Below are 24515 nucleotides of genomic sequence, written 5' to 3'. Positions count from 1 at the left end.
TGTGAGATATACACTTTAGATACTGTGGTTCTATTCTGCTATTAGAAAAACACTAATTTTGGGCAAAAATCTTTAATTATGGCCATGTCTACATTTGTACGTGTGAGATACACACTTTAGATACTGTGGTTCTATTCTGTTATTTAAAAAAAAAACTGCCATTTTGGGCAAAAAAATTAAATTGCGGCCTAGTCTGGATCTGTACGTGTGAGATACACCCTTTACATACTGTGGTTCTATTCTGCTATTAATAAAACACCCATTTTGTGCAAAAATATTAAATTCCTTCTTAGTCTGGATCTGTAAGTGTGAGATACACACTTTACATACTGTGGTTGTATTCTGCTATTAATAAAACGCCCATTTTGAGCAAAAATCTTTAATTGCGGCCTGGTCTGGATCTGTACGTGTGAGATGCACACTCTAAATACTGTTGTTCTTTTCTGTTATTAGAAAAACACAAATTTTGGGCAAAAATCTTAAATTGTGGCCATGTCTACATCTGTACGTGTGAGATACACACTTTATATACTGTGGTTCTATTCTGTTATTTTAAAAACAGCCATTTTGGGCAAAAAACGTAAATTGCGGCCTAGTCTGAATCTGTATGTGTGAGATACACACTTTAGATACTGTGGTTCTATTCTGCTATTAATAAAACACCCATTTGGGGCAAAAATCTTTAATTGCGCCTAGTCTGGATCTGTACGTGTGAGATACACCCTTTACACACTGTGGTTCTATTCTGCTATTAATAAAACAACCAATTTGGGCAAAAATCTTTAATTACGGCCTAGTCTGCATCTGTTCATGTGAGATACACACTTTAGATACTGTGGTTCTATTCTGCTATTATAAAAACACTAAATTTGGTCAAAAGTCTTTAATGGCGGCCTAGTCTGGATCTGTACGTGTGAGATACACTCTTTACATACTGTGGTTCTATTCTGCTATTAATAAAACAACCAATTTGGGCAAAAATCTTTAATTGCGGCCTAGTCTGCATCTGTACGTGTGAGATACACACTTTAGATACTGTGGTTCTATTCTGCTATTATAAAAACACAAATTTTGGGCAAACATCTTTAATTGCGGCCTAGTCTGGATCTGTACATGTGAGATACACACTTTAGATACTGTGGTTCTATTCTGTTATTTTAAAAAAAAACTGCCATTTTGGGCAAAAAACTTAAATTGTGGCCTAGTCTGGGTCTGTACGTGTGAGATACACCCTTTACACACTGTGGTTCTATTCTGCTATTAATAAAACACCCATTTTGGGCAAAAGTCTTTAATTGCGGCCTAGTCTGGATCTGTACGTGTGAGATACACACTTTAGATACTGTGGTTCTATTCTGCTATTAGAAAAACACTAATTTTGGGCAAAAATCTTTAATTGTGGCCTAATCTACACCTGTACGTGTGAGATACACACTTTATATACTGTGGTTCTATTCTGTTATTTGAAAAACAGTCATTTTGGGCAAAACACTTAAATTGCGGCCTAGTCTGGATCTGTATGTGTGAGAAACGCACTTTACATACTGTGGCTGTATTTTGCTATTAATAAAGCGCCCATTTGAGCAGAAATCTTTGATTGCGGCCTAGTCTGGATCTGTACGTGTGACATACACCCTTTACATACTGTGTTTCTATTCTGCTATTAATAAAACAACCAATTTGGGCAAAAATCTTTAATTGCGGCCTAGTCTGCATCTGTACGTGTGAGATACACACTTTAGATACTGTGGTTCTATTCTGCTATTATAAAAACACTAATTTTGGGCAAAAGTCTGTAATTGTGGCCTAGTCTGGATCTGTACGTGTGAGATACAAACTTTAGATACTGTGGTTCTATTCTGCTATTAGAAAAACACTAATTTGGGGCAAAAATCTTTAATTGGGGCCTAGTCTACATCTGTACGTGTGAGATACACACTTTAGATACTTTGGTTCTATTCTGCTATTAGAAAAACACTAATTTTGGGCAAACATCTTTAATTGCGGCCTAGTCTGGATCTGTACGTGTGAGATACACACTTTAGATACTGTGGTTCTATTCTGTTATTTAAAAAAACTGCCATTTTGGGCAAAAAACTTAAATTGCAGCCTAGTCTGGATCTGTACGTGTGAGATACCCCCTTTACATACTGTGGTTCTATTCTGATATTAATAAAACACCCATTTTGTGCAAAAATATTTAATTGCGGCCTAGTCTGGATCTGTACGTGTGAGATACACCCTTTACATACTTTGGTTCTATTCTGCTATTAATAAAACACCCATTTTGGGCAAAAATCTTTAATTGTGGCCTAGTCTACATCTGTACGTGTGAGATACACACTTTATATACTGTGGTTCTATTCTGTTATTTGAAAAACAGCCATTTTGGGCAAAAAACTTAAATTGCGGCCTAGTCTGGATCTGTACATGTGAGATATACACTTTAGATACTGTGGTTCTATTCTGCTATTAGAAAAACACTAATTTTGGGCAAAAATCTTTAATTATGGCCATGTCTACATCTGTACGTGTGAGATACACATTTTAGATACTGTGGTTCTATTCTGTTATTTAAAAAAAAATGCCATTTTGGGCAAAAAAATTTAATTGCAGCCTAGTCTGGATCTGTACATGTGAGATACACCCTTTATATACTGTGGTTCTACTCTGCTATTAATAAAACACCCATTTTGTGCAAAAATATTAAATTCCTTCTTAGTCTGGATCTGTAAGTGTGAGATACACACTTTACATACTGTGGTTGTATTCTGCTATTAATAAAACGCCCATTTTGAGCACAAATCTTTAATTGCGGCCTGGTCTGGATCTGTACGTGTGAGATGCACACTCTAAATACTGTTGTTCTTTTCTGCTATTAGAAAAACACAAATTTTGGGCAAAAATCTTAAATTGTGGCCATGTCTACATCTGTACGTGTGAGATACACACTTTATATACTGTGGTTCTATTCTGTTATTTGAAAAACAGCCATTTTGGGCAAAAAACGTAAATTGCGGCCTAGTCTGGATCTGTACGTGTGAGATACACACTTTAGATACTGTGGTTCTATTCTGCTATTAGAAAAACACTAATTTTAGGCAAAAATCTTTAATTGTGGCCATGTCTACATCTGTACGTGTGAGATACACGCTTTAGATACTGTGGTTCTATTCTGTTATTTGAAAAACAGCCATTTTGGGCAAAAATCTTTAATTACGGCCTAGTCTGGATCTGTACGTGTGAGATACACCCTTTACACACTGTGGTTCTATTCTGCTATTAATAAAACAACCAATTTGGGCAAAAATTTTAATTGCGGCCTAGTCTGGATCTGTACATGTGAGATACACCCTTTACATACTGTGGTTCTATTCTGCTATTAATAAAACAACCAATTTGGGCAAAAATCTTTAATTGCGGCCTAGTCTGCATCTGTACGTGTGAGATACACACTTTAGATACTGTGGTTCTATTCTGCTATTATAAAAACACTAAATTTGGTCAAAAGTCTTTAATGGCGGCCTAGTCTGGATCTGTACGTGTGAGATACACTCTTTACATACTGTGGTTCTATTCTGCTATTAATAAAACAACCAATTTGGGCAAAAATCTTTAATTGCAGCCTAGTCTGCATCTGTACATGTGAGATACACACTTTAGATACTGTGGTTCTATTCTGCTATTATAAAAACACAAATTTTGGGCAAACATCTTTAATTGCAGCCTAGTCTGGATCTGTACATGTGAGATACACACTTTGGATACTGTGGTATTCTGTTATTTAAAAAAAAAACTGCCATTTTGGGAAAAAACTTAAATTGTGGCCTAGTCTGGGTCTGTACGTGTGAGATACACCCTTTGCACACTGTGGTTCTATTCTGCTATTAATAAAACACCCATTTTGGGCAAAAATCTTTAATTGCGGCCTAGTCTGGATCTGTATGTGTGAGATACACACTTTGCATACTGTGGTTGCATTCTGCTATTAATAGAACAACCAATTTGGGCAAAAATCTTTAATTACGGCCTAGTCTGCATCTGTACGTGTGAGATACACACTTTAGATTCTTTGGTTCTATTCTGCTATTATAAAAACACTAATTTTGGGCAAAAGTCTTTAATTGCGGCCTAGTCTGGATCTGTACGTGTGAGATACACACTTTAGATACTGTGGTTCTATTCTGCTATTATAAAAACACTAATTTTGGGCAAAAATCTTTAATTGTGGCCTAATCTACACCTGTACGTGTGAGATACACACTTTATATACTGTGGTTCTATTCTGTTATTTGAAAAACAGCCATTTTGGGCAAAAAACTTAAATTGCGGCCTAGTCTGGATCTGTATGTGTGAGAAACGCACTTTACATACTGTGGCTGTATTCTGCTATTAATAAAGCGCCCATTTGAGCATAAATCTTTGATTGCGGCCTAGTCTGGATCTGTACGTGTGAGATACACACTTTACATACTGTGTTTCTATTCTGCTATTAATAAAACAACCAATTTGGGCAAAAATCTTTAATTGCGGCCTAGTCTGGATCTGTACGTGTGAGATACAAACTTTAGATACTCTGGTTCTATTCTGCTATTAGAAAAACACTAATTTGGGGCAAAAATCTTTAATTGTGGCCTAGTCTACATCTGTACGTGTGAATTACACACTTTAGATACTTTGGTTCTATTCTGCTATTATAAAAACACTAATTTTGGGCAAACATCTTTAATTGCGGCCTAGTCTGGATCTGTACATGTGAGATACACACTTTAGATACTGTGGTTCTATTCTGTTATTTAAAAAAAAAACTTAATTTGTGGCCTAGTCTGGGTCTGTACGTGTGATATACACCCTTTACACGCTGGGTTTCTATTCTGCTATTAATAAAACAACCAATTTGGGCAAAAATCTTTAATTGCGGCCTAGTCTGCATCTGTACGTGTGAGATACACACTTTAGATACTGTGGTTCTATTCTGCTATTATAAAAGCGCCCATTTGAGCAAAAATCTTTGATTGCGGCCTAGTCTGCATCTGTACGTGTGAGATACACACTTTAGATACTGTGGTTCTATTCTGCTATTATAAAAACACTAATTTTGGGCAAAAGTCTGTAATTGCGGCCTAGTCTGGATCTGTACGTGTGAGATACAAACTTTAGAAACTGTGGTTCTATTCTGCTATTAGATAAACACTAATTTTGGGCAAAAATCTTTAATTGTGGCCTAGTCTACATCTGTACGTGTGAGATACACACTTTAGATACTTTGGTTCTATTCTGCTATTAGAAAAACACTAATTTTGGGCAAACATCTTTAATTGCGGCCTAGTCTGGATCTGTACGTGTGAGATACACACTTTAGATACTGTGGTTCTATTCTGTTATTTCAAAAAACTGCCATTTTGGGCAAAAAACCTAAATTGCGGCCTAGTCTGGATCTGTACGTGTGAGATACCCCCTTTACATACTGTGGTTCTATTCTGCTATTAATAAAACACCCATTTTGTGCAAAAATATTTAATTGCGGCCTAGTCTGGATCTGTACGTGTGAGTAACCCCCTTACATACTTTGGTTCTATTCTGCTATTAATAAAACACCCATTTTGTGCAAAAATCTTTAATTGTGGCCTAGTCTACATCTGTACGTGTGAGATACACACTTTATATAATGAGGTTCTATTCTGTTATTTGAAAAACAGCCATTTTGTGTAAAAAACCTTAAATTGCGGCCTAGTCTGGATCTGTACGTGTGAGATATACACATTAGATACTGTTGTTCTATTCTACTATTAGAAAAACACAAATTTTGGGCAAAAATCTTTAATTATGGCCATATCTACATCTGTACGTGTGAGATACACACTTTAGATACTGTGGTTCTATTCTGTTATTTTTTTTAAAAAACGGCCATTTTGGGCAAAAAAATTAAATTGCGGCCTAGTCTGTATCTGTACGTGTGAGATACACACTTTACATACTGTGGTTCTATTCTGCTATTAATAAAACACCCATTTTGTGCAAAAATATTAAATTCCTTCTTAGTCTGGATCTGTATGTGTGAGATACACACTTTAAATACTGTGGTTGTATTCTGCTATTAATAAAACGCCCATTTTGAGCAAAGATCTTTAATTGCTGCCTAGTCTGGATCTGTATGTGTGAGGTACACCCCTTACATACTGTGGTTCTATTCTGCTATTAATAAAACAACCAATTTGGGCAAAAATCTTTAATTGTGGCCTAGTCTGCATCTGTACGTGTGAGATACACACTTTAGATACTGTGGTTCTATTCTGCTATTATAAAAACACTAATTTTGGGCAAAAGTCTTTAATTACGGCCTAGTTTGGATCTGTACGTGTGAGATACAAACTCCAATTGAGCTCAGCGATCTACATAGATTTAGTTGTGTGGGTGCAGTGCACAATCTTTTTACCCTGCCCTGAGCCCAGTGACAGAGAAAAATAACTTTTATCTGTCAGTTAGGTGGGCGGTGGCGGCCATTTTATGCTAGCTTAGTGCACCAGCACTGCATCTGTGCTTTTGTGACATTCAATTCCAAGCTTGAAATACTGAAATAATAATCTGGTTTTAAAAAAAAAAACCTTTTTTGGCAATATCCAACATCTGGTGCCTTTGCAGGATTAGTCAGTGTGAAATTTAAGCTAGAAATACAGCTATTATTTTCTGGGTATTTAAAAACACCCTTTTTTGGCAAAATACACAATTTTACAGCCCTTGCTGCATCTGCACGTGTGAAATTCAAGTGTTATATACAGCTTTCATATTCTGTTAGTAAAAAAAAACACCCTTTTTTGGCAAAATACTTAATATTGCAGCCCTTGCTGCATCTGTGATTGTTAAAAACAAGTCTGAAAAACTTCAATAATTTTCTGGCTTTGAAAAAACACCCATTTTTGGCAATAACCTTCATTTAGGGGCCTGTGCCGCATTACTCAGTGTGCAATTTAAGCTAGAAATACAGCTATAATTTTCTGGGTTTTAATAAACACCCCTTTTGTTCAAAATACACAATTTTACAGCCCTTGCTGCATCTGCATGTGTGAAATTCAAGCTTTATATACTGCTAGTATAGTCTATTATAAAAAAAACACCCATTTTGGACAAAAAAATAAATTTTGCAGCCTTTGCTGCATATGTCATTGTGAGATACACCCTTTAGATACTGTGGTTCTATTCTGCTATTAATAAAACACCCATTTTGTGCAAAAATATTTTATTGCGGCCTAGTCTGCATCTGTACGTGTGAGATACACACTTTATATACTGTGGTTCTATTCTGCTATTATAAAAACACTAAATTTGGTCAAAAGTCTTCAATTGCGGCCTAGTCTGGATCTGTACGTGTGAGATGCACACTCTAAATACTGTTGTTCTTTTCTGCTATTAGAAAAACACAAATTTTGGGCAAAAATCTTAAATTGTGGCCATGTCTACATCTGTACGTGTGAGATACACACTTTATATACTGTGGTTCTATTCTGTTATTTGAAAAACAGCCATTTTGGGCAAAAATCTTAAATTGTGGCCATGTCTACATCTGTACGTGTGAGATACACACTTTATATACTGTGGTTCTATTCTGCTATTATAAAAACACTAAATTTGGTCAAAAGTCTTCAATTGCGGCCTAGTCTGGATCTGTACGTGTGAAATACACACTTTAGATACTGTGGTTCTATTCTGCTATTAGAAAAACACTAATTTTGGGCAAAATTCTTTAATTTTGGCCATGTCTACATCTGTACATGTAAGATACACACTTTAGATACTGTGGTTCTATTCTGTTATTTAAAAAACACCCATTTGGGGCAAAAATCTTTAATTGCGGCCTAGTCTGGATCTGTACGTGTGAGATACACCCTTTACATACTGTGGTTCTATTCTGCTATTAATAAAAAAAACAATTTGGGCAAAAATCTTTAATTGCGGCCAAGTCTGGATCTGTACGTGTGAGATACACACTTTAGATACTGTGGTTCTATTCTGCTATTATAAAAACACTAAATTTGGTCAAAAGTCTTTAATTGCGGCCTAGTCCGGATCTGTACGTGTGAGATACACTCTTCACATACTGTGGTTCTATTCTGCTATTAATAAAACACCCATTTTGTGCAAAAATATTTTATTGCGGCCTAGTCTGCATCTGTACGTGTGAGATACACACTTTATATACTGTGGTTCTATTCTGCTATTATAAAAACACTAAATTTGGTCAAAAGTCTTCAATTGCGGCCTAGTCTGGATCTGTACGTGTGAAATACACACTTTAGATACTGTGGTTCTATTCTGCTATTAGAAAAACACTAATTTTGGGCAAAATTCTTTAATTTTGGCCATGTCTACATCTGTACATGTGAGATACACACTTTAGATACTGTGGTTCTATTCTGTTATTTAAAAAACACCCATTTGGGGCAAAAATCTTTAATTGCGGCCTAGTCTGGATCTGTACGTGTGAGATACACCCTTTACATACTGTGGTTCTATTCTGCTATTAATAAAAAAAACAATTTGGGCAAAAATCTTTAATTGCGGCCAAGTCTGCATCTGTACGTGTGAGATACACACTTTAGATACTGTGGTTCTATTCTGCTATTATAAAAACACTAAATTTGGTCAAAAGTCTTTAATTGCGGCCTAGTCCGGATCTGTACATGTGAGATACACTCTTCACATACTGTGGTTCTATTCTGCTATTAATAAAACAACCAATTTGGGCAAAAATCTTTAATTGTGGCCTAGTCTACATCTGTACGTGTGAGATACACACTTTAGATACTTTGGTTTAATTCTGCTATTAGAAAAACACTAATTTTGGGCAAACATCTTTAATTGCGGCCTAGTCTGGATCTGTACGTGTGAGATACACACTTTAGATACTTTGGTTCTATTCTGTTATTTAAAAAAACTGCCATTTTGGGCAAAAAACTTAAATTGCGGCCTAGTCTGGATCTGTACGTGTGAGATACCCCCTTTACATACTGTGGTTCTATTCTGCTATTAATAAAACACCCATTTTGTGCAAAAATATTTAATTGCGGCCTAGTCTGGATCTGTACGTGTGAGATACACCCTTTACATACTTTGGTTCTATTCTGCTATTAATAAAACACCCATTTTGGGCAAAAATCTTTAATTGTGGCCTAGTCTACATCTGAGATACACACTTTATATAATGTGGTTCTATTCTGTTATTTGAAAAACAGCCATTTTGGGTAAAAAAACTTAAATTGCGGCCTAGTCTGGATCTGTACGTGTGAGATATACACTTTAGATACTGTTGTTCTATTCTACTATTAGAAAAACACAAATTTTGGGCAAAAATCTTTAATTATGGCCATGTCTACATCTGTACGTGTGAGATACACACTTTAGATACTGTGGTTCTATTCTGTTATTTTTAAAAAAAAACGGCCATTTTGGGCAAAAAAATTAAATTGCGGCCTAGTCTGTATCTGTACGTGTGAGATACACCCTTTACATACTGTGGTTCTATTCTGCTATTAATAAAACACCCATTTTGTGCAAAAATATTAAATTCCTTCTTAGTCTGGATCTGTATGTGTGAGATACACACTTTACATACTGTGGTTGTATTCTGCTATTAATAAAACGCCCATTTTGAGCAAAAATCTTTAATTGCGGCCTAGTCTGGATCTGTACCTGTGAGGTACACCCTTTACATACTGTGGTTCTATTCTGCTATTAATAAAACAACCAATTTGGCCTATTCTGCATCTGTACGTGTGAGATACACACTTTAGATACTGTGGTTCTATTCTGCTATTATAAAAACACAAATTTTGGGCCAATGTCTTTAATTGCAGCCTAGTCTGGATCTGTACGTGTGAGATACACCCTTTACATACTGTGGTTCTATTCTGCTATTAATAAAAAAAACAATTTGGGCAAAAATCTTTAATTGCGGCCAAGTCTGCATCTGTACGTGTGAGATACACACTTTAGATACTGTGGTTCTATTCTGCTATTATAAAAACACTAAATTTGGTCAAAAGTCTTTAATTGCGGCCTAGTCCGGATCTGTACATGTGAGATACACTCTTCACATACTGTGGTTCTATTCTGCTATTAATAAAACAACCAATTTGGGCAAAAATCTTTAATTGTGGCCTAGTCTACATCTGTACGTGTGAGATACACACTTTAGATACTTTGGTTTAATTCTGCTATTAGAAAAACACTAATTTTGGGCAAACATCTTTAATTGCGGCCTAGTCTGGATCTGTACGTGTGAGATACACACTTTAGATACTTTGGTTCTATTCTGTTATTTAAAAAAACTGCCATTTTGGGCAAAAAACTTAAATTGCGGCCTAGTCTGGATCTGTACGTGTGAGATACCCCCGTTTACATACTGTGGTTCTATTCTGCTATTAATAAAACACCCATTTTGTGCAAAAATATTTAATTGCGGCCTAGTCTGGATCTGTACGTGTGAGATACACCCTTTACATACTTTGGTTCTATTCTGCTATTAATAAAACACCCATTTTGGGCAAAAATCTTTAATTGTGGCCTAGTCTACATCTGAGATACACACTTTATATAATGTGGTTCTATTCTGTTATTTGAAAAACAGCCATTTTGGGTAAAAAAACTTAAATTGCGGCCTAGTCTGGATCTGTACGTGTGAGATATACACTTTAGATACTGTTGTTCTATTCTACTATTAGAAAAACACAAATTTTGGGCAAAAATCTTTAATTATGGCCATGTCTACATCTGTACGTGTGAGATACACACTTTAGATACTGTGGTTCTATTCTGTTATTTTAAAAAAAAACGGCCATTTTGGGCAAAAAAATTAAATTGCGGCCTAGTCTGTATCTGTACGTGTGAGATACACCCTTTACATACTGTGGTTCTATTCTGCTATTAATAAAACACCCATTTTGTGCAAAAATATTAAATTCCTTCTTAGTCTGGATCTGTATGTGTGAGATACACACTTTACATACTGTGGTTGTATTCTGCTATTAATAAAACGCCCATTTTGAGCAAAAATCTTTAATTGCGGCCTAGTCTGGATCTGTACCTGTGAGGTACACCCTTTACATACTGTGGTTCTATTCTGCTATTAATAAAACAACCAATTTGGCCTATTCTGCATCTGTACGTGTGAGATACACACTTTAGATACTGTGGTTCTATTCTGCTATTATAAAAACACAAATTTTGGGCCAATGTCTTTAATTGCAGCCTAGTCTGGATCTGTACGTGTGAGATACAAACTTTAGATACTGTGGTTCTATTCTGCTATTAGAAAAACACTAATTTTGAGCAAAAATATTTAATTGTGGCCTAGTCTACATCTGTACGTGTGAGATACACACTTTAGATACTTTGGTTCTATTCTGCTATTATAAAAACACAAATTTTGGGCAAAAGTCCTTAATTGCTGCCTAGTCTGGATCTGTACATCTGAGATACACACTTTAGATACTGTGGCTCTATTCTGCTATTAGAAAAACACAAATTTTGGGCAAAAATCTTTAATTGTGGCCTTTTCTACAGCTGTACGTGTGAGATACACACTTTAGATTAGAGGTGGGACGAATCAAATTTTTTTCAAATCCGAATCCGAAAAGGTTCTCGAATATATTGAATCTTTCGAATCTCGAATCCTACGAATCCTGTACATAATTGTGTGAACGGTGTAAGAAACAAAGTCAGACCGCGTCAGTTTGTCTGAACCTCCACCTCCCATTCACGGTCGCACCCTATTTGACCACGATGACCCCTGCTATGACCCCTGCTATGACCCCTGCTTCTATCACTACAGAACATACAGGGTAATACAGCCCCATACCTCTTACATCCAGTGACGTCCCCTTTGATGTAGATGTTCTCTTTCCTCATCTTCTCCTTTCAGACCGTCAGACCAGACCACCATTTTTCAGCCATTTTTCGTCTCTGCAGTTTGACAAAAAAAAATCTTAGTTTACTACTTTTTCATCATCCTCCTATCTTCTGGACAAATCATCCTAGCACCCCCAATACTGTTCCGCTGTGCTCCCCAATACTATACTGCAGAAACAGACAATACCCCTGATAATACTAGTACCACACAGAGCTCCCCATATAAAATACCCCTTCTTTGTGGCCTCAGTAGATGCCCCCATAGTGCCCCCCAATAACGTGCCAATAAGAAGCGGCCCCACAGTGCCACCCAATAATGTGCCAGTAAGTGTCCCCATAGATGCCCCCCTAATCATGTGCCAGTATCAAGTGCGGAGTGCCTCTCTCCTCCCCCCCATGTGCCGGTATCATAGTGCCATCTCCCCCCCAATGTGCCAGTATTATAGTGCCATCTCCCCCCCATAATGTGCCAGTATCATAGTGCCATCTCCCCACCAATGTGCCAGTATTATAGTGCCATCTCCCCCCATAATGTGCCAGTATCATAGTGCCATCTCCCCCCATAGTGTGCCAGTATCATAGTGCCATTTCCCCTTATAATGTGCCAGTATTATAGTGCCACCTCCCCCCATAATGTGCCAGTATCATAGTGCCATCTCCCCCATAATGTGCCAATATTATAGTGCCACCTCCCCCCATAATGTGCCAGTATCATAGTGCCGTCTCCCCCCATAATGTGCCAGTATCATAGTGCCATCTCCCCCCATAATGTGCCAGTATCATAGTGCCATCTCCCCTCATAATATGCCAGTATCATAGTGCCTCCCCCCCAAATGTGCCAGTAGTATCAGTGCCATCTCCCCCATAATGTGCCAGTGTCATAGTGCCTCCCCCCCCCATGTGCCAGTAGTATCATAGTGCCATCTCCCCCCATAATGTGCCAGTATCATAGTGCCTCCCCCCCCCCCCAATGTGCCAGTAGTATCATAGTGCCTCTCACCTCTCCCCCTGGTATCCACAGATCCCCCATCCTATAACAGTGCCATCCACAGACCCCCCCATCCTATAACAGTGCCATCCACAGACCCCCCCACCCCATAACATTGCCATCCACAGACCCCCCATTGCCGCTCCAGTACAGTTATAAAATGTGTAATTCAATTAATAATGATTCATGCTGCCCCCTCTGTAGTATAACATTCAATATATCCTACTCACAGGGCTACTGATATCGTAATGCAGGCCGGCCGGGCAGACGAGCGGCAGAGTGACTGACTGACGTCACGTGCCTGCGCCGCCTGCTTCATTCATAAAGTAGGGGGCGCAGGCACGTGACGTCACTCCGCCGCTCGTCTGCCCGGCCGGCCTGCATTACGATATCAGTAGCCCTGTGAGTAGGATATATTGAATGTTATACTACAGAGGGGGCAGCATGAATCATTATTAATTGAATTACACATTTTATAACTGTACTGGAGCGGCGGGGCCGGAGCACAATGAACGCACCGGCCCCCAGCTCCTCCTCCCAGTCCCTCCCACCATGATTCGTCGGATTCGTATTTGGTAAATTACGTCGGGATTCGAGTCCACGAATCCCACGAATCCAGCAAGATTCGAAGGATTCGTGGATTCGATGAATCCCCCGTCCCATCTCTACTTTAGATACTGTGGTTCTATTCTGTTATTTGAAAAACAGCCATTTTGGGCAAAAAACTTAAATTGCGGCCTAGTCTGTATCTGTACGTGTGAGATACACACTTTAGATACTGTGGTTCTATTCTGCTATTAATAAAACACCCATTTTGGGCAAAAATCTTTAATTGCGGCCTAGTCTGGATCTGTACGTGTGAGATACACCTTTTACATACTGTGGTTCCATTCTGCTACTAATAAAACACTCATTTTGGGCAAAAATCTTTAATTGTGGCCATGTCTACATCTGTACGTGTGAGATACACACTTTAGATACTGTGGTTCTATTCTGCTATTAATAAAACAACCAATTTGGGCAAAAATCTTTAATTGTGGCCTAGTCTGCATCTGTAAGTTTGAGATACACACTTTAGATACTTTGGTTCTATTCTGCTATTATAAAAACACTAATTTTGGCCAAAAGTCTTTAATTGCGGCCTAGTCTGGATCTGTACGTGTGAGATACACACTTTAGATACTGTGGTTCTATTCTGCTATTAGAAAAACACTAATTTTGGGCAAAAATCTTTAATTGTGGCCTAGTCTACATCTGTACGTGGGAGATACACACTTTATATAATATGGTTCTATTCTGTTATTTGAAAAACAGCCATTTTGGGCAAAAAACTTAAATTGCGGCCTAGTCTGGATCTGTACCTGTGAGATACACACTTTAGATACTGTGGTTCTATTCTGCTTTTAGTAAAACACTAATTTTGGGCAAAAATCTTTAATTGTGGCCTAGTCTGGATCTGTATGTGTGAGATACACACTTTACATACTGTGGTTCTATTCTGCTATTAATAAAACAACCAATTTGGGCAAAAATCTTTTATTGCGGCCTAGTCAGCATCTGTATGTGTGAGATACACACTTTAGATACTGTGGTTCTATTCTGCTATTATAAAAACACAAATTTTGGGCAAAAGTTTTTAATTGTGGCCTAGTCTGGATCTGTACGTGTGATATACACACTTTAGATACTGTGGTTCTATTCTGCTATTAGAAAAACACTAATTTTGGGCAAAAATCTTTAATTGTGGCCTAGTCTACATCTGTACGTGTAAGATACACACTTCATATACTGTGGTTCTATTCTGTTATTTGAAAAACACCCATTTTGTGCAAAAAACCTCAATTGCTTCCTAGTCTCGATCTGTATGTGTGAGATACACACTTTACATACTGTGGTTGTATTCTGCTATTAATAAAATGCCCATTTTGAGCAAAAATCTTTAATTGCGGCCTAGTCTGCATCTGTACGTGTGAGATACACCCTTTACATACTGTGGTTCTATTCTGCTATTAATAAAACAACCAATTTGGGCAAAAATCTTTAATTGCGGCCTAGTCTGCATCTGTACGTGTAAGATACAAACTTTAGATACTGTGGTTCTATTCTGCTTTTAGAAAAACACTAATTTTGGGCAAAAATCTTTAATTGCGGCCTAGTCTACCACCCTTTTTTGGCAAAATACTTAATATTGCAGCCCTTGCTGCATCTGTGATTGTTGAAAACAAATTTAAAAAACTTCAATAATTTTCTGGCTTAGAAAAAACACCCATTTTTGGCAATAACCTTCATTTTGGGCCTCTGCCGTATTAGTCAGTGTGCAATTTAAGCTAGTAATACAGCTATAATTTTCTGGGTTTTAAAAAACACCCTTTTTGTGCAAAATACACAATTTTACAGCCTTTGCTGCATCTGCACGTGTGAAATGTAAGCTTTATATACTGCTGTCATATTCTGTTATTAAAAAAACACCCATTTTCGGCAAAAAATATATTTTTTTTAGCATTTGCTGCATATGTCATTGTGAGATACACCCTTTAGATACTGTGGTTCTATTCTGCTATTAATAAAACACCAATTTTGGTCAAAAATCTTTAATTGTGGCCTAGTCTGCATCTGTACGTGTGAGTTACACACTTTAGATACTGTGGTTCTATTCTGTTATTTGAAAAACAGCCATTTTGGGCAAAAAAATTTAATTGCGGCCTAGTCTGGATCTGTATATGTGAGATACACCCTTTACATACTGTGTTCTATTCTGCTATTAATAAAACACCCATTTTGGGCAAAAATCTTTAATTGCGGCCTAGTCTGCATCTGTACGTGTGAGATAGTGCCTCCAGTTCCTTCACATTGTCTCCCATCCAGTCTCCTGCTGAAAGATCAGAGTTGGCACCTGCAACCGATGTTCATCAGTCTTTCACTTCACCCCCTTGCAAATCAGCCAAGCAGTCTGAGCCCCAAGTCATGCAGCAGTCTATTCTACTTTTTGATGACTCTGTTAGCAGGGTTTCCCAGGGCCATCCACCTATCCCTGCCCCATAAGTGGAATAGATTAAGTGCACCGATGCCCAACCACTTATGTTTCAAGATGAGTATATGGGAGGACTATCGCAGCACGTCTCAGATGATGACGAAACACAGGTGCCAACTGCTGGGGGTTTCGAAAGTGTGCAGACCGACAAGGAGGGCAGGGGTGAAGACTGGGTGGAAGATGATGTGGAGGACGATGAGGTCTTCGACCCCACATGGAATCATGGTCATGCGAGTGACCTGTGTAGTTCGGAGGAAGAGGCGGTGGTAGCACAGAGCCACCAACACAGCAGAAGAGGGAGCAGGGTGCAAAAGCGGAGAGGCCGTCCCATAGACAGTACGCTTGCTACTGCCCACCGCAGCAAGGGACCGAGCACACCAAAGCCAGCTCCAAGGAGTTCCCTGGCGTGGCAGTTCTTCAGACAATGTGCTGACGACAAGACACGAGTGGTTTGCACGCTGTGCAATCAGAGCCTGAAGCGAGGCATAAATGTTCTCAACCTGAAGACAACCTGCATGACAAGGCATCTAAGTGCAAAGCACGAGCTGCAGTAGAGTAGACACCTCAAAAACCAAGAAAGGTCTCTGGCTCCTCCTGCTTCCTCTTCTGCTGCAGTCTCGGCCTCTTCATCCACCTCTGGAGTGACAGTGCCACTTGCTACCCCGCAAACAGAGGATCTGCCAGCAACACCACCATCTGGGTCACCAAGCATCTCCACAATATCCCACGGAAGTGTTCAGATCTCCATCTCCCAAACACTGGAGTGGAAGAGTAAGTACCCCCGCTCACCGCCTCATATGCGACGTGCCCACAAGGTGGAACTCCACCTTGCACATGCTGGCCAGACTGTGCAAGCAGCAGCAGGCGATAGTGGAGTTTCAGCTGCGGCACGCACGGGTGAGTCGCTCTGTGGAACAGCACCACTTCACCACCAATGACTGGGCCTCCATGCGAGTCCTGTGTTCCTTGTTGCGCTGTTTCGAGTACTCCACCAACATGGCCAGTGCCGATAACGCCGTTCTCAGCGTTACTATCCCACTTCTATGCCTCCTTGAAAAAACGCTGCTGGCGATGATGGAAGAGGATGTGGCACAGGAGGAGGAGGAGGAAGAGGGATCATTTCGTAGGGTTTCCGGCCAGTCATTCACAAGTGGCTCCGAGGGTGGGTTCTTGCACAAACGCCAGGTACACAATTGTCCAGCCAGGGCACATTTCTGGAGGATGACGAGGTGGAGGATGAGGAGGATGAGGAGGAGGAGATGGCGGATTAAGAACCTTGTTCACAGCAGGGTGGCACCCAGACCAGCTCATGGCCATCACTGATGCATGGCTGGGGGGATACAGAGGACACAGACGATACACCTCCCACAGAGGACAGCTTTTCGTTGCCTCTGGGCAGCCTGGCACAAATGAGCGATTACATGCTGCATTTCTCCGCAACGACCGCCGAGTTGCCCACATTCTAACTTGTGCTGATTACTGGGTGGCCACACTGCTGGATCCCCGTTACAAGGACAACGTACCGTCCTTAATTCCGTCACTGGAGCGTGATCGTTAGATGCGCGAGTACAAGCGCACGCTGATAGACGCGCTGCTGGTGGCATTCCCACCTGACAGCGGGGGCACAGTAGAAGCACAAGGCAAAGGCAGAGCAGGAGGAAGAGGTCGCCAACGCAGCTGGGGCACCGCCAGCACCTCAGAAGGCAGGGTTAGCATGGCCGAAATGTGGGTAAGCTTTGTCAGCACGCCGCAACAACCAGCACCACCAGCTGATATGGAACGTCTTAGCAGGAGGGAGCATTTCACCAACATGGTGGAGCAGTATGTGTGCACACGCCTACACGTACTGAATGACGGTTCTGCCCCCTTCAACTTCTGGGTCTCCAAATTGGGCAAATGGTCTGAGCTTGCCCTTTACGCCTTAGAGGTGGTGGCCTGCCCAACAGCTAATGTATTATCTGAACGTGTGTTTAACACGGCAGGGGGCGTTATCACAGATAAGCGTAGCCGCCTGTCCACAGCCAATGTGGACAAGCCCACGTTCATTAAAATGAACCAGGCATGGATCCCACAGGACTTGTCCGTCCCTTGTGCAGAATAGACCTGTATACCGGCCTTAGGCCTCTTTCACACTTGCGTTGTTGGGATCCGGCATGCACTTCCGTTGCCGGAGGTGCCTGCCGGATCCGTAACAACGCAAGTGTACTGAAAGCATTTGAAGACGGAACCGTCTTCCAAATGCTTTCAGTGTTACTATGGCACCCAGGACGCTATTAAAGTCCTGGTTGCCATAGTAGGAGCGGGGAGCGGGGGAGCGGTATACTTACAGTCCGTGCGGCTCCCCGGGCGCTCCAGAATGACGTCAGAGCGCCCCATGCGCATGGATGACGTGATCCATGTGATCACGTGATCCATGCGCTTGGGGCGCCCTGACGTCACTCTGGAGCGCCCGGGGAGCCGCACGGACGGTAAGTATGCTGCTCCCCTGCTCCCCGCTACACTTACCATGGCTGTCAGGACTTTAGCGTCCCGGCAGCCATGGTAACTATTCAGAAAAAGCTAAACGTCGGGTCCGGCAATGCGCCGAAACGACGTTTAGCTTAAGGCCGGATCCGGATCAATGCCTTTCAATGGGCATTGATCCCGGATCCGGCCTTGCGGCAAGTCTTCAGGATTTTTGGCCGGAGCAAAAAGCGCAGCATGCTGCGGTATTTTCTCCGGCCAAAAAACGTTCCGTACCGGAACTGAAGACATCCTGATGCATCCTGAACGGATTACTCTCCATTCAGAATGCATTAGGATAATCCTGATCAGTATTCTTCCGGCATAGAGTCCCGACGACGGAACTCTATGCCGGAAGACAATAACGCAAGTGTGAAAGAGCCCTTAACCAGCCATTGTTATACTACAGCGCAATTGCTCATTCTTGTATTTTGGCTATTTCACACTCTTTTGGAAGCCACTTGGGAGGAGGCGGCTGAGGGTTCCACACGCACTCTTTGGTAGTTATTGATTTTTCATTTCCACACATAGGTCCGTTACTATGCCTTATTTTTGGATTCTTATGTCTGGTGGCTTCTATTACCCTATCGACTTTCCTATGTGTGGCTTTTTCTGCAATCTATATACCCTTGTGTGTTGACCCCTCAGCCTTCTCTAGGGTTGTTTTTGTTCCTTACTGAAGGTTTCCCCCTTCTTTGCTGCTGTTTTTATATATTTTTTATACATGTTATAAGTAATGTATATCTAAATAAAGACTCTTTCATGTTTCTACATGCATGTGTTTACATTTTCAGGTGAAATTCACCCATTTTTGGCTGTGATATACCACTGCTATACCTAGTAGACAGGTAAAAAAAATTCACTAATTTGTCTGTTACATTTTCAGGTGAAATTAACCAATTTTTGGCTGTAATATACCCCTCCTCTACCTAGTTGACAGCTTAATAAATTTCGCTAATTTTTCTTTTACATTTTCAGATGACATTAAACAATTTTTGTCTGTGATAGACCCCTGCTCTACCTAGTAGACAGGTTAACAAATTTCGCCAATTTTTTTGTTACATTCTTGGGTTGACATTTTACAATTTTTTACGTGAATCAACCCCTGCTCTGCATAGGTGACAGGGACAGAATTTTTTTAAAATAATCTGTTCCATTGGTGGATGACATTAACCCATTTCTGGCGATAAAAAAACCCTACTCTGCATAGGTGACAGGGACTTAAATTTCTAAAATTCGTCTTTATTTGGCCCTTTCATTCGATCCTTCTGCTTTAATAACTTTTCCCATATTTCCGCTCAATCAAAATAACATTTCATCCATTTATCTCCCTTGGATGTGGTCTATCTTTCTTACGCTCCCTCTCCGGCGTGGAACCCTGATTCGCCGATAACCATGATCAACATAGTAGGCTCAGAAAAGAACATCGAAAGTTGATAGAGAAGATATCCAAATGGATGGTGGACGTCACGGGGGCACCTCTGCATAGGTGACAGGAACATAAATTTCAAAAAATTGTCTGTTACATTGTCAGGTGACATTTTACAAATTTTGCCGGATAGAAACCCCTGCTCTGCATAGGTGACAGGGAATAAAATTTCAGAAATTCTTCTTGAATTGATGTGCACCACCTCCTTTCATTCAATGCTTAAACTTTAATTTGAAACAATTAACCTCCCTTGGATGTGGTCTCTCTCACGCTCCCTCTCTGGCGTGGAACCCTGATTCGCCGATAACCGTGATCAACATGGTAGGCTCAGAAAAGAACATCGAAAGGTGATAGAGAATATATCCAAATGGATGGTGGACGTCACAGGGACGTGCGATCAGGCAGGAGTTATATAGAGTCAACAAAGCGGCAGCAGGGCCTCTCCTGTCTAACGTTTCCTAATCCAAAATACTGCAGTGACATTCCCTGTAATTTTTTATTAATCATTCAAATAACAGGGCATCTTAAGAGTCCTGTATTAGGAGGTCAATGTATGAAATTAAATGTATTTATCATCACTGTGGTCTCTCTTTTTCAGGCTCCCTCTCCGGCGTGGAACCCTGATTCGCCGCTAACCATGATCAACATGGTAGGCGCAGAAAAGAACATGAAAAGTTGATAGAGCACATATCCAATTGGATCTTGAACATCATGGGGACGTGCGACATGGTGGGGCAGAATGTTTGCACATGCCTACACGAACTGACTGATGGTTCTGCCCCCTGCAACTTCTGAGCTTGCCCTTTACGCCTTGGAGGTGCTGGCCTGCCCTGCAGTCAGTGTATTGTCTGAACGGCTGTTTAGCACGACTGGAGGGGGTTATCACAGGGTATATTTCCCAATGTTTTGGGGTGTACCCTAATTTAAAAAAATATATATATATTTAAACCCAAAAAGCAGTGTAGGCTACCTCCTCCTCATCCACCGCCGCTTCCACCTACACCGCCACATCCACCGCCTCCTCAACCTCCTACAGAGCACTTACCATGCCCTAACCACATTTTGATGCTATTTGCTGCCCTCTAGCCCTTTCCAAGACATTTTTACAGCCATTTTAGTGCTCAAAAGATCGGGTCTCCATTGACTTCAATGGGGTTCGGGGTCAAGTTCGGGTCCCGAACTCGAACTTTTTTGTGAAGTTCGGCCGAATCGGACGAACCTGAACATCCAGGTGTCCGCTCAACTCTAAAAATAACCCTTAATGGTGGCACAACCCTATTTGCATTATTTGATAATCCACTGGTTTCTGAAGGCTAAAAATTGCTAAAACTTCTGTAGTACAATAATAATTAAAAAGTACAAAGCTCATCAGTACTAATTCTGTATGGTAGAATTCATACTGTTGGAGGGTACAAAAAATTTATTCGGCCCACAAAACGGCTGTGCATTGTAAAACGAGAGCCATTCTTCAAAAAACAAAAGCAATGATGACCATATTGGCTGACACTCAGCTTTATCAGAAACAGAAATCATGAAGAAATAGCTGAATTTTTATAGGACAAGTATTTTTGACAATGACTAAAGGACTTCTGTTTCTGGAAGTGCTTATGATTTTAGGGGAATATTACATCTCATATGACATGACCTCTAGGGGCCGTATCAACTCTTGGTTAATCCCATCTACCTCCTATATCTCACCCGCCAAGACTGGGGACCCACCTGCAGTGTGTCTTTCAGCACCTCTACCTGGCCAGCTATTTCTTAGCTACACATAACAAAGTAGAGAGACCAGCTTTCAGCCTCATGTATGTATGTGTCTCACAGAGCCTAAAGCGATACGGGGGAAGAGAAACCGTTCAAGAAAAATCTGCTCCTTAAATTAGATCTTTGTAGCCTGGAGCTTTGAAAACTCTAGAACTTGTGCCAGGATTTGTCTTTCTTGACTCGCAGCCAGCTTAATACTGATAGATTTATGAAGATTGCAATAATGTCGAGGCATGTTTCTTTTTTTTTTTTTGTTAAGGGGAAGGTAAATCCAATACATGATTTTCATATGCTATGTACAGTAAGTCTACACACTACCAAATTTAGTTTTTCATATTGCATCAATTAAAACATGTGTTTACAATGACCAAGAATGATCCCTTCTTCACACTAGCGGGTCTTTAAAATTTTTTGTTGTGTGACTAAATAATTGGTTATTTATTAGGTGTTGTATGGTACTTTGTAGGTGCTATATGACTATCATTTAGACACTCTGTGGTACTTTTCTGGCATTGCATGGTGGTATAATTTACATACCGTATGGCATTGTTATATGGGCTCCATGTAAAATGTTCACAAACAAAGAAGTGGCAACTAAAAAATAATGCAATTACACATTAATCAAACCAAGTCTGGTTACACAGTACTTTTTTCTCACACCAAATAACTGCACAGAGAATTGTTATAATTTTCATTTTCCAGTTCAATCAATGTGGATGCCACCTTCAGGGGAACTGTGCTTAGAAGCTGAACCCGGACATAACCCCTTTTTCACCCAGGCAGCTCTTCTGAAATGAGCATCGGTGCATTTCATGCTCCGAGGCTCTCCCTTGCCCTGCGCTGTATCACGCAGGCCTAGGGATTTTTTGTTAACAAGCTTAAGCCTCTGCCTAGCAGTGTTCCCAGTGATGTCACTGGCACTAATGAGCGGGCTTTAGTGCTGCCGTAGCCGTTTCACATGCTCATCTCAGAGGGGCTGCCTGGGTGAAAAAGGGGATATGTCAGGGTTCAACTCTGAACCCAGACAACCCCTTTAACTCTTATGAGGGATTCTGTAGAGGCACCTGTTATGTGACAATGTTGAAGCTTGTATACGAAAGAACTTCCCTAGCTTTAGATGTAGAACTTGTACAGGTGTTGGGGTAGAAGACACCACATAACAAAAATTTCTTGAGCTGCCAGAACTAGGCAACATCACCTAGCTGAAAGTGTGTGGAAGAGACAGACAAGTTATAGGTCAAAAAGTCATTCAACCAACAGTTACAGTGAGGAACAGAAGTATTTGAACACCCTGCGATTTTGCATGTTCTCCCACTTAGAAATCATGGAGGGGTCTGAAATTCACATTGTAGGTTCATTCCCACTCTGAGAGACAGAATTAAAAAAATTAATTCAAGAAATGTCATTGTATGATTTTTAAAGAATTTATTTGTCTTGCACTGCTGAACATAAGTATTTGAACACCTAAGAAAATCTGTGTTAATATTTGGTACAGAAGCCTTTGTTTGCAATTACAGAGGTCAAACGTTTCCTGTAGTTCTTGACCAGGTTTGCACACACTGCAACAGGGATTTTGGCCCACTCCTCCACACAGATCTCCTCTAGATCTGTCAGGTTTCAGGGCTGTCGCAGAGCAACACGGATTTTCAGCTCCCTCCAAAGATGTTATATTGGATTTAGGTCTGGAGACTGGCTAGGCCACTCCAGAACCTTGATATGCTTCTTACGGAGCCACTCCTTGGTTATCGTGGCTGTGTGCTTTGGGTCGTTGTCATATTGGAAGACCCAGCCACGACCCATCTTCAATGCTCTGACTGAGGAAAGGAGGTTGTTGCTCACAATCTCACAATAAATGGCCCCATTCATCCTCTCCTTAATACAGTGCAGTCATCCTGTCTTCTTCGCAGAAAAGCACCCCCAAAGCATGGTGTTACCACACCCATGCTTCACAGTAGGGATGGTGTTCTTGGGATGCAACTCATCCTTCTTTTTCCTCCAAACACGACGAGTGAAGTTTAGACCAAAAAGTTCTACTTTTGTCTCATCTGACCACATGACTTTCTCCCATGCCTCCTCTGGATCATCCAGATGGTCATTGGCAAATTTCACACGGGCCTGGACATGTGAGGACTTGAGCAGGGGAACCTTCCATGCAATGCATGATTTGAAACCATGACGGCGTAGTGTTCTACAGTGACCTTTGATACTGATCTTGCATGGAGCCCCAGTCCGAGAAAGACTGACAGTCATCTTTAGCCTCTTCCATTTTCTAACAATTGCTCCAACAGTTGATCTATTTTCACCAAGCTGCTTGGCAATTTTCCCGTAGCCCTTTCCAGCCTTGTGGAAGTCCACAATTTTGTCTCTGGTGTCTTTTGACAGCTCTTTGGTGTTGCCCATGGTAGTAGTTGGCGTCTGACTAACTGTGGCGTGGACAGGTGTCTTTAACCACCTCAGCTCCCCTAGCTTAAACCCCCCTTAATGACCAGACCACTTTTTACAATTCTGCACTACACTACTTTCACGGTTTATTGCTCGGTCATACAACTTACCACCCAAATTAATTTTACCTCCTTTACTTCTCACTAATAGACCTTTCATTTGGTGGTATTTCATTGCTGCTGACATTTTAACTTTTTTTTATATTAATCGAAATTGACCGAAATTTTTGAAAAAAAATGAAATTATTCACTTTCTGTTGTAAAATTCTTCAAATAAAACTACATTTCTATATACATTTTTCTCAAAATTTATTGTTCTACATGTCTTTGATAAAAAAAAATGCAATAAGTGTATATTTATTGGTTTGCGCAAAAGTTATAGCGTTTACAAATTATGGTACAAAAATGTGAATTTCCGCATTTTGAAGCAGCTCTGACTTTCTGAGCACCTGTCAT

This window comes from Bufo bufo, chromosome 1 (assembly GCF_905171765.1).
Source record: "Bufo bufo chromosome 1, aBufBuf1.1, whole genome shotgun sequence".
NCBI lineage: Eukaryota > Metazoa > Chordata > Amphibia > Anura > Bufonidae > Bufo > Bufo bufo.
The sequence above is the reverse complement of the archived record's forward strand: the minus strand, read 5'-3'. Positions refer to the sequence as shown.